This window comes from Heloderma suspectum, chromosome 5 (assembly GCF_057233095.1).
Source record: "Heloderma suspectum isolate Gila_16-S chromosome 5, 16-S_ref, whole genome shotgun sequence".
NCBI classification, from domain to species: Eukaryota; Metazoa; Chordata; class Lepidosauria; order Squamata; family Helodermatidae; genus Heloderma; species Heloderma suspectum.
The window spans coordinates 92,756,334-92,767,244 of record NC_139462.1 but is presented as its reverse complement, the minus strand read 5'-3'; the positions used below and the strand labels follow the sequence as shown (position 1 = coordinate 92,767,244).

The 10,911-nt window shown below is 43.3% G+C and overlaps 1 long non-coding RNA gene across 1 annotated transcript; it reads right to left on the bottom strand.

The window, feature by feature from the left end:
* Nucleotides 1-2,626: 2,626 nt before the first annotated feature.
* LOC146344125 (uncharacterized) lies at nt 2,627-8,065 on the bottom strand. The gene is made up of 5 exons (XR_014792584.1): nt 7,838-8,065; nt 5,616-5,660; nt 3,166-3,267; nt 3,017-3,082; nt 2,627-2,921 (listed from the first exon to the last, which is right to left on the bottom strand). It is a non-coding gene; the product is annotated as an uncharacterized LOC146344125 (long non-coding RNA).
* Between the last annotated feature and the right edge of the window lie 2,846 nt (nt 8,066-10,911).

Here is a 10,911-nt window from a genome sequence, read left to right as displayed (position 1 = left end):
TTCAAAAGTTTTTGATTTGTTCTCATCATACCACGCTAAAAAAGTCTCTCTCTCTCCAGGCATCATGTATTGGGTACCATAGTCCTCTGCTTTAGGCAGCGGACCCACATAGTCCCAATTCTCAGGTTTGTTAAAATAATGTGGGAAGTAGCCCATGGTGCCAGTAAAACCCAAGGCTTTTGGTAGCTTTGAGAGGGCCATGGGTAGATGACAGAGTGAATTGATAAATGTTATATCTAGCCCCTTCACTGTGATACATAGCAATTTTCCCCCTTGAGTAATAAGATCTACAGTCAATTTCTCTTTTATCAGCTGACTGAGAATAAAGTAACCATCATACCCCTTTGAGTTATGGGCTATAAAAGTGTACCCTTTGAACTGCGCACTGTCTGTGAAGGTCTTGATAAAATCAGAGAGACAGGAATCACCCTTAAACTCCCACGTTTTGCCAGCCATGGCCCATGGGCTTACATCCCCATGCGCTTTCACATGCCGCTTTCTCTTCTTCTTTCCCTTACCTGGTTAATCCTTAAAGCATTCTACAGTTTCACCTGCAAACGCTTTTGCAAAACAGAAATTAGGAACATGAAATCCTGAAGACTGGTGCACTTCAAAGTCATAAAACACATATTTCACAGACACTTTAGGCTTCTTAAGATGCCCCATATAGCACTCATGCTTATCACCATATATGATAAACCCCCAACAGCTATTTGCGTTGCCCTTATTTTCGCCGTAGTCTACGTAAAGATTTACGTAGACTACAGCGACCAAATAAGGAATGCGAATGGCGGCTCCCGATGGGGGCTGCCATTATCCGTACGCGCTTTAAAGTCACCCGTGATAGGCTACATGACGATTTACGTAGCCTATCATGGCTGACTTTGCAAATCTAGCCATGATAGGCTACGTTAATCATCACGTAGCCTATCACGGGGGCGTTTTTTTTTTCTTTTATTGGAATGGCGGCGGTGGCAGCCGGTCGAAAGACTGGCTGCCGCTCCCGCCCTGGACAAAGATCCGCCAAACCGCCGGCCGGACCCGCCGCCGGGAGGGACATTCGGCAAAGGTAAGTCCCGTCCCGGGGGGGGTGTGCAGGGGACAGGGGTGTGTGGAGAATTTCTCCCCGAAACTTGTTCAGGGGGCCGAACACATTGGCGCTCGGCCCCCCGAAGTTTCGGGGAGAAATTCTCCACCAACCCTATGCACCGCCTTCCTGGACAACACTCAAAGTCATGATCACCTTTCCGGAAAGTCTGACAGTATTCACAATACTCTCTAAAGACACATTTTACTTTACCTTCTAAGGCCAATTCTCTATGTCTATTTAAGCAGGCGCTGGATCTGCAGTTCATCCGACAATATCGGCACCTCTTCATTTTACCGACATTTACAGCACAATCTGCACTCAAGCAGAGCCTGCACATATATAGACAACTGTGACTGTGGGTAAAGATTGTACTGCATATTTCACAATAGTTTTGAGCTCCAAAAACCGCCTTTACACTACACACACCATAATAATGATCATCGTGTAGCATCATAGTATAGGTTTTGGGGTACTTAGGCCCTGGTACTTTAAATAGCCCCGAACCTTTTTTTGAGAAACGTATGACTTGAATGTTGACCCGTAATGGTTTTCAATCAATGAAATGTCACTGAGGGCTACTTTTTTCTGTTCAGACCAACCAAGTTCCATATGTAACTGTCTGGCGGTGGTCAACAACTCTGCATCTGTGGGTGTCTTCTCGGCCATTACTGCTAAAAGACCCCCAGCAAAGCAGAGATTGGTTCCTGTGTAATTTAGATCTACCAAATGTTGTCATTTTCTAAGGATGATCTGACTGTTTGGGAGAGAACCTATTTTCCTACTTGGATTCCCACTGCCCCGTGGAGCCCTCACAATTGTAACTATCAGCTGCAGCGTAACATCCCCACATATTTCAGCACGGCTTTGCAGGAGATTACTAATATGGGATAGAAAATCTTCTACATGTAAAACATCCCTATGTCTTTTAACTGAAAAAAGAGGATAAGCTAATCCTCCATGGTCCAATCGTAGTTGGACAAAATCTTGAGGAGAGATTCTCCTATTAACATCATCCAGGATTTGCTGGATCGTTGTGTATAATGCAGTCACAGCCTGTGAGAATGATGTTACATGTTCTAGATTAACAAATCTAAATTCTTGACCTATGTGCATTAACCTGTAACGCTCATGTTCCCACTCCCACCTACGCACAAGTTCTGCATATACTTGTGGAGGTTGGTCCGCATTTGTGTTATTTGTGGGTGGGATTTGGTCCAACCCTGAAGCATCCCTGGAAGCTTCAGAAGACTGTGAGGTATCTTGAGACACCACCTCTGGAGGGTCACCCTCTGTGCACGCTTCAGAAAACTGTGAGGCATCCTGAGAATCTGCCATTGGAGAGCAGCTTTTCTTAGGAGGCCTTTGATTTTTACAGGCAGAGTGTGTTTTTTTAGCCCTGTTTAATATTTTACTAACCCTCCTCAGCCAGTAAAATCGGACTTTGTTGAATGTGTTCTTCCTATGCCGGCTTTTCCAACACCTCCGGCGTGGTTTACCACCCCCAACTTGTACATGTCTAAAGAATGTGTTGCCATGTGCAGGATACTTTGTATGCATTTTAATATTCTGAAAAGAGCTTACTTCAGATACCCCATCATTATCAGCACTTAAAAACTTGCGTATGGCTGCTTCAATCTCTGTACGGTGCTTCATGAGCTCATAGCCTTTTCTTTCAGTCTTTTAGAAGTATGTTCAAGCCAATTAGCAAGCCCCCTCCCTGGTTTAGAGATTGCAGACTCTGAGTGCCCTTCATATCTTGATCTCTTCACCTTTGGTCCTGTGGCTTCTTGTGGTTCTGCAGAGGCACTTTCCACAGTTGCAGGTTTCTGGACTAAAACCAAAAAAATTAGAACAGGTAGGGCACATCCTTATTAATTAGGTACAAACCTCTCCCTCTCTCACATACACACACAGTCAATGCCTTACCCTTGCCTGCTAGTGGTGCGGTAGCCTTTGGTTTTTTAAAAGGAGCTCTAACAGGTGTCATGTTCACTGCAAAAAGCAATAACCACTTTAGTAGGTTCCTACTTTTGATATGACCCCCCTCCAATCCCTTACCAACATTAACTTTTTACCTATTTTATCATCAGAAGGTGGTGAGTCTATGTGCTTGGTTTTTCTTGTGGCCTTCTTTGGGGGGTTAATCACAGCAGCCTCCTGAACATTGGTTGTGGTTTCTAAAAAAGAAAACATGCATGCACACACACACACACACACACACACTGCTTTACAGGAAACTTTAAACACCACATGACAATTATTAGAACAATTCTGTTTTATCTGTGCTACCAGATGCCAGTGTGAGTGCTGTCCAGGGCCTTTTCTTGCTAAAAGGATGGCTGGCCATAAAGTCTTCTGTAAATATATATATATATATATATATATATATATATATATATATCATTATACACATAGCCAGTACTTTCAGAAACAGCATGTTGTTGTTGTTGTTTTTACATTAAAAATACCCCCACCCCAAAAGCCTTACCCAGTTCTTTATCATTTGACTTAATTTTGGTGCATCTCTGTCAGGTGTGTGATTTCTAGGGATGTATGAAAGTCACTTACCTTTCGCGGATTATGTTGATGGGGGGAGGCGCTCCGTTCCTCCCCCCAGAGTCCTGGACGAGGGGGGAGGCGCTCCGTTCCTCCCCCCCGGAATCCTGGCCGGCCGGCTGTGCTCCGCAGGGATTCTGCGGAGCCGCCAGCCGGCTCCGCCAGCATCTGAACATCCGGCCGCTGGCTAGCAGGGACGCAAATGGCGGCGGCCGTAGCCACCGCCGTTTGCGTCCCTGCAGTCAGCCGTGATAGGCTACATAAATGTTTACATAGCCTATCACATCTGACTTTCAAAAAACAATGCATGTACGCAAATGGCGGTGGCCACAGCTGCTGCCATTTGCGTTCCTTATTTTGGCACGTCTTAGTCTACGTCAAGATTTACGTAGACTAAGATGGCAAAAATAAGGGGAACGCAAATAGCATAGCAGACACTACACTATTTGCGTTCCCCTTATTTTCGCCGTCTTAGTCTACATAAATCTTGACGTAGACTAAGACGTGCCAAAATAAGGAACACAAATGGCGGCAGCTGTGGCCACCGCCATTTGCGTACGCGCAGTTTTTTGTTTTTTTTGAAAGTCAGACGTGATAGGCTATGTAAATCTTTTTTTAAAAACTGGAAATGGCGGCGGTGGCAGCCGGTCAGAAGACCGGCCACTGTGGCCGCCACCGCCGCCGAACCGCCCCCGCAGCCACCACCGGCAGGAAGATCCGCCCCAGGTAAGTCTCGTCCCAGGGGGCGCTGGGGGGCAGACCGTTCCACCACCAATTTTGGGGGCCGAATGTGCTGGCATTCAGCCTCCCCGAGATCCATGGCAGAATTCTCTGACATCCCTAGTTTCATGAGATAGTAAATAAGGAGAAGTTTGATCACTCAAAGGCATGTAGAGTCTTGCCTCAAGCTTTTGCTCCCCCCCCCCACACTACATATGGTGTGAGAGCCTTTTGACCATTTCTAGCAGACCCCTTGAGAAGAATGGAGGGGGAAATGGCTATGCTAGTTCATGCTTATTTAAGCACAGCTGGTGGACCAATACCCCATAAAATAGCAAAATGCAAAACATTCTTAATTTTGCAAAAAACACTTTCTACAATTCAAGACTATATTGAACAGCAGTTAAACCACCTCATCCTTGATCTTCAAATTCATAGTCTGGCTGATGCGTTCAACACTTTTACTGTGGTTGAGTTTGCTGATGGAAAAATCAACTGGGGCAGATTTTAACCATTTTTCTGTTTGGAGGTATAATTGTACAGAAGGTACAGACACACGATGGGGCTCTAACAAGACAGAATATAGAAGAACTTGCTAATTTTATCACTGCCTATATCATAAACACCAAAGCAAATTGGATCATGGATCATGATGGATGGGTAAGTTAGAAACACCCCACCACACTAAGATCCATATCCCTTGCTACAGATGTGTGTTCTTTTAATATTTATTATGGGGGGGGGGAATATCATGGTTGGGTGTGGGTTCTAAGATGATAAAGAAGCTATACTGCTCTTGTATTAAAAACAAGACCCCACCATAATGTTTTGCCTTCCATAAAAAATAGGGCATGATAAAGCTACTATTTTCTATTTATTGCAGGAAAAAGGATTTGTAAGGAAGTTTGAAGATAGAAACGCCTGGATTCCTACACATTCCTACAATGTGAAGACAAAAATCAAAGCTGCTTGCATGCACCATTTTTCCCTAAAATGGCTGTTGTTCTATGCATAGAGATTGCAGCAACAGCTCTGAATGAAAATATAAACTTTGAAAGTATAAAAAATAATAATAAAAAAATGGTTAACCTGACCTGTCAAACCTATTTGTGATCCTGCATCACCACCTACTGGCACTCCCTGGTCATGCAGATTCATTTTTACCAATAGCAGCAGGTGGATAGCAGCAGGTGGTCCCCCCCCCCCACAAAACCCCTTAAAACATACAAATTAACTAGAAAATACATGCCTTCTTGATAGACCTGTGACATCAAGACTGCTTTTGGGGATTGTTCTATGGATAAGAAGAAAAAAAAAAGATAGACCAGTTTTAGAGAAAGAGCCTTTTTTTTTTTTTTTTTTTTTACAATATAACAACCCCAGAAAGGGAACTATATATATTTCATATATATGAAATGAACTTGCCTGCAGGCATACTGCACCTCTTTTATAATACTGAAGGGTGTTTTAGTTTTTCTGCGGGGGTAAATTGGGAGAAGAAGCATAAACTGTATTGTATTTTATTTTAGTTTATCTGCACCCATCTACATTAGTTGGCAGACGGAAAAAGAGTTAAGGTATACTCACATGTAGGTAGGCTTCCAGGTCCTTCCCTTCAGGTTTGGGGGGTGTAAAGACACAGAGAAGTGCGGGCTCTTTTTATCAGCGCTAGTCCTATTGTGTGAATTCTGGTACTGTGATTGGATAAAGTTAAGGATCCCCCCCGCCCCTAAGGTTGGCCTCCAATGCATCACTAAACGTTAGTACCACCTTACTCAAAAACACGTAATGGGGTTTCAGGTCCTCTGTATTCTACCCCCCCATCTGGAGACATGTGGCATGAGACATTTTGGGGCCCACTCCCTCTACCCTGTAATGGAAACTAGTGATAGAAGTTGATTCCTTCAAAAACGATTCTGACAAAAATAAAATAATAATAATAATAATAATAATAATAATAATAAAAAAAAGGGAATAGTTTTCCCCTACATATAAATGCACAAAGTCAGGGGTGTCCCCTACCACCCCATCATGTTTATTTTTAAAAAATGGATACCTATGTATCCATCATTTTAAAGACAGTTATTGAGGTTTTTTTCTCTCTCTCCAATATCAGATGTTTACATTAATGCTTTTTTTACCAAGCTGCTAACAGCAGATGTGAGAGGACTAGACCATTGCCCCGCCCCTCTTCTAAAGGGCAGGCCATGTAGGATTTTTACAAAATCTAAGTGGCACTTAAAGAATGTTTTACTTCTTTCTTTCTTTTTTAAAGACTCATGAAGGTTTTACTTGCAGCCCTTGTGTTCTCTATATTTAATGATTCTTTCAAAAATGATTCTGACAAAAATAAAATAATAATAATAATTTAAAAAGAAAAGAAAAGGAGGGAATAGTTTTCCCCTACATATAAATGTGTAAAGATTAGATTAGAACACTGGTTGTTTTCCCAACACTGAAATTTAGGAACGCCCTACTCAAAAAACACATAATGCAGTTTCAGGACCCATGTAATCTACCCCCCATCTGGAGACATGCGGCATGAGCCTTTTCAGGACCAGCCCTCTGACCTGTATTGGAAGCTAGTGATAAAAAGCTGATTCCTAAAATTTAGTTTAGCAACACCCTGCCCAAAGCACATAATGCGGTTTCAGGGCCCATATAATCTACCTCCATCTGGAGACATGCAGCATGAGCCTTTTCGGAACCAGCCCTCTGACCTGTAATGGAAGCTAGTGATAAAAAGTGGATTCCTAAAATTTAGCAACACCCTACCCAAAACATGTAATGGGGTTTCAGGACCCATCTCAAAAAATGGAAATTAATGCTACAAAGTCATTTACAGGGGTGAGCATAGTTTTTGGGAAACCTAGCAGCATTTTTAAATGTGTCTAGGGTGATGGGTCAATTGCAGGTAGGCTTATAGTAGGTTTTAAACATAAGACACAAGTGCTCTGCAGAAAGAACATAAAACTTTCTAACAACACAGGGGAACGTTGTGGTTGGATCCTGATATTCTGTGGACTCCTTTGCTTGATCTGTGTCTTCTTCATCTCAAAAGTCACCTTACAGGGGTGATCATAGATTTTTTTTTGGGGGGGGGGCTAGCTAGGGTATTTTTTAGAAAATCTAGGTGGCGCTTAAGGAGTGTTTTACTTTTTAAAGACTCTTGAAGGTTTTACTTGCAGCCCTTGTGATTTCTATGTTTAATGATTCTTTAAAAAATGATTCTGACAAAAAAAATGCAGCAGTTTTCAAATGAGCCATTTTATTCAGAGTTCTGCTTTAATTTCAACAGTTTTTCCAAGGCCTCCTGCACCAGCATGATTCACACAGGGGTCCTGGAAAATGGAACAATCTCTTATGAAGCTGTATCCTGCCTGTAACCCTTTTGCAAACTTCGGAAACCACCACAAAATATCCCCTCCAACCTTCCATCCATACACATAGATAGAAACATTGAAAGCTTACCTGTGCTACAAGGTTCTCTAGAGAAACGGCCTCCAACATGTTCTGCCACATTTGGAAAACCTCGACCTCCTCCTCGCGTAGAAGTTTAGGTGGTGGAAAAGCAGAGTCATCAGAACTAGTACTAATATACTGTTTTCGGGGGTCACGTTCTGCAGCCAGTGGAGGAATAGCAGATGGCCCCGGAGGGGTGCTCAGCCGCGCCATGTTCTCTGTGCAGAAAACGTGTCTGGGCATGATAAAAGGCTGTTTTTCTGGGGGCAAGGCTGTTGCTATTGGTCAATGGGGTTGTGGGGTGTGACCTTACAGGGCTAGGCTCTAATACCTCTTCCTATTGGGACGTAGTGGTGTGGTGAGTTTGTAGAGAGGTCACATGACCCCCGCAGGACCAATCCGGGTGTGGCTTGGAAAAGGCCCCATGGCCATCTCTGTGTCCATACCTGCTAGGGCTCTAAAACCAATTCCTATTGGTCCATGGCTGTGTGACAAGTTCGTAGAGGGGTCACATGACCCCGCAGGACCAATCCAGGCACGGCTTGGAAAAGGACCTGCTGGCCATCTCTGCACCTATACCCAGTAGGGCTCTAAAACCAATGCCTATTGGTCCACGGCGGCATGACGAGTTTGTAGAGGGGTCACATGACCCTGCTGGGCCAATCCGGGCACAGCGTGGAACTGTGCCCCCTAGGGCTCTAAAACCAATTCCTATGGGTCCACGGTGGCATGGTGCATTCATAGAGGGGTTGCATGACCCCCGTCAGGTGACTCTGAAGGTCATATGACCAGGTCAGCTGATCACATACGTGGGGCTTCCAGCTAGGGTGGGACTTCCTGTCTCAACAGGGGGCAGCACAACTGTCACCTTCAAAAACGGGGCGTGGTTTAGAGTTTGATATGAACCCCCTTCCTTTACTACTCCTGTGATTTTGGAGTCCCTCTGCTGAGGTCATAGCAGCATCTACAGCTTCGGAGGGGGGACTCTGAAAAATCCTACGGTCCCCAGGATTCTCTCCTGGGACCACAGCATTGCTCTCCAAGAACATCTGTTGGGACAGATAATTTACTGATCTCATTATATAAGGACTACCTCATACTTCATGGAGCTTTCTTTTCAAAACAGTAAGAAATAAGCCTCTGAAGAAGTGCACCCAGCATTTGTCCTTTTTAAACATATGCAGAGATTAATGAAATAATTTACATTAAGCTAATACAGGGTGATTTGCTTCCCACAATAAAATCCCCTTTGAAGTCTGTAAAATAAGTGCAATATGTAAAAAAGTGTAAGCATTTGTTTCAACTTTATTCATTTCTCCAACTCCTCTGGATTGTGAAGTGACGATGACCGCATCCTGACATGGAGAAGACACAACTTTAGATGTGATTTGACAGTTCTTGAGAAATGTAAAATGCACACTTGGTCCAACCCATCTAAAGAGCTCAGGGTGGGCTACAAAGCAACTACCGGAATAAAAATATGGGAAACAAGCATCCTGAGTTTGTGTGTTTTTTAAATCATGTGATAAAAACAGCCAATCATAGGTTAACAAGACAAGAAAACTGAGAAATTCAGTTCAATGTTCTGGCTTTGGCTAGTCTTCAGGAAAACTTTTAAATGTGAAACACTGATGAGTGCCTCTCTCCGTACTTATGAGATACAGACTCTGCTCAAAGATAATACTGGCAAGAGGTTCTCTTACTTGATATTAAAGATGTATGTGGGGCTGTGTATATTCTGTGTTCCCACACAAGCACAGAAAAAGACCAGAATATACAACTGAGCTCAGAATCAAGCACACCCACAAATTACTAATTTCCAAGGAAGCGTTAATGAATGTCCCAAATAAGGGGATATCTCTGGATTATAAATTATTATAAATTATTGTAGAGAGCCAGTGTGGTGTAGCAGTTATTGTGTTGGACTGAGACTCAGGAGGCCCAGGTTCTAGTCCCCACTCAGCCATGAAGCTCACTGGGTAACTTAAGTCCAGTTACTGACTCTCAGCCTAACCTACCTCACAGAACCGTTGTGAGGGTAAAATGGATAGGAGTAGGATCATGTATACCTCTCCTCAAAGGAAAGGCAGGATATAAATGTGGCAGAGAGAGAGAGAGAGAGAGATCATAAACTAACACTACATACCAGACAATTGTCTGGCTGCTGTGTTCTAGATCAGTCAAAGTTTCTGGAGACAGAGAAAATGTGTTACAGTAATCTAACTTGGATTTAAGTTCCATTTCATTAGTTAACATAGGGCTGGTTTGCACATGCTAACTGGGCCCTTACCGATACTTGCTTTTATCTCTGCAGTTCCTGCCATGCACAGGACGGTGTGTAGAAAGCTTACTTACTTACTTACTTACTTACTTACTTATATATTACATTTATATCCCACCTTTCTTCCATCATGGAACAAAGGTGGCTACATGTGATTCCCAGGTGGTCTCCCCTCCAAGCACTGACCAGACCCAGACATACTTAGCTTCAGCAAGGTGGCTGTCTCAAGATCAGAAAAAGACTGAACAAGAATGGTGTTCATGGGAGGACAGCCAGGAGGAAACCACTGTTGTCTAAAAAGAACATTGCTGCCTGTCTGAAGTTCACTAAAGATCACATAGATGATCCCCAAGTATTCTGCAACAATGTTCTCTGTACAGATGAGTCAAAGGTAGAACTTTTTGGCTTCAATGAGAAATATTATGTTTGGTGAAAAATAAACACTGAGTTCAAACAGAAGTTTCTCATCCCAACTGTCAAGCATGGTGCTGGGAATGTGATGGTTTGGGCCTGCTTTGCTGCCTCAGGACCTGGACTGCTTGCCATTGTTGACACAACCATGAATTCTGCAATATATCAGAAGATTATAGAGGAGAATGTCAGGCCATCCACCTGTGAGCTGAAGCTGAACTGATAGTGGGTCATGCAGCAAGAAAAGCAGATCTGCAAAGAATGGCTGCAGAAGAAGAAATGCCATGTTTTAGAATGGCCTAGTCAATGTCTGGACCTAAACCCCATCAAAATGTTGTGGCAGGACCTGAAGTGAGCTGTTCATACAAGGAAGACCTCAAATATCACTGAG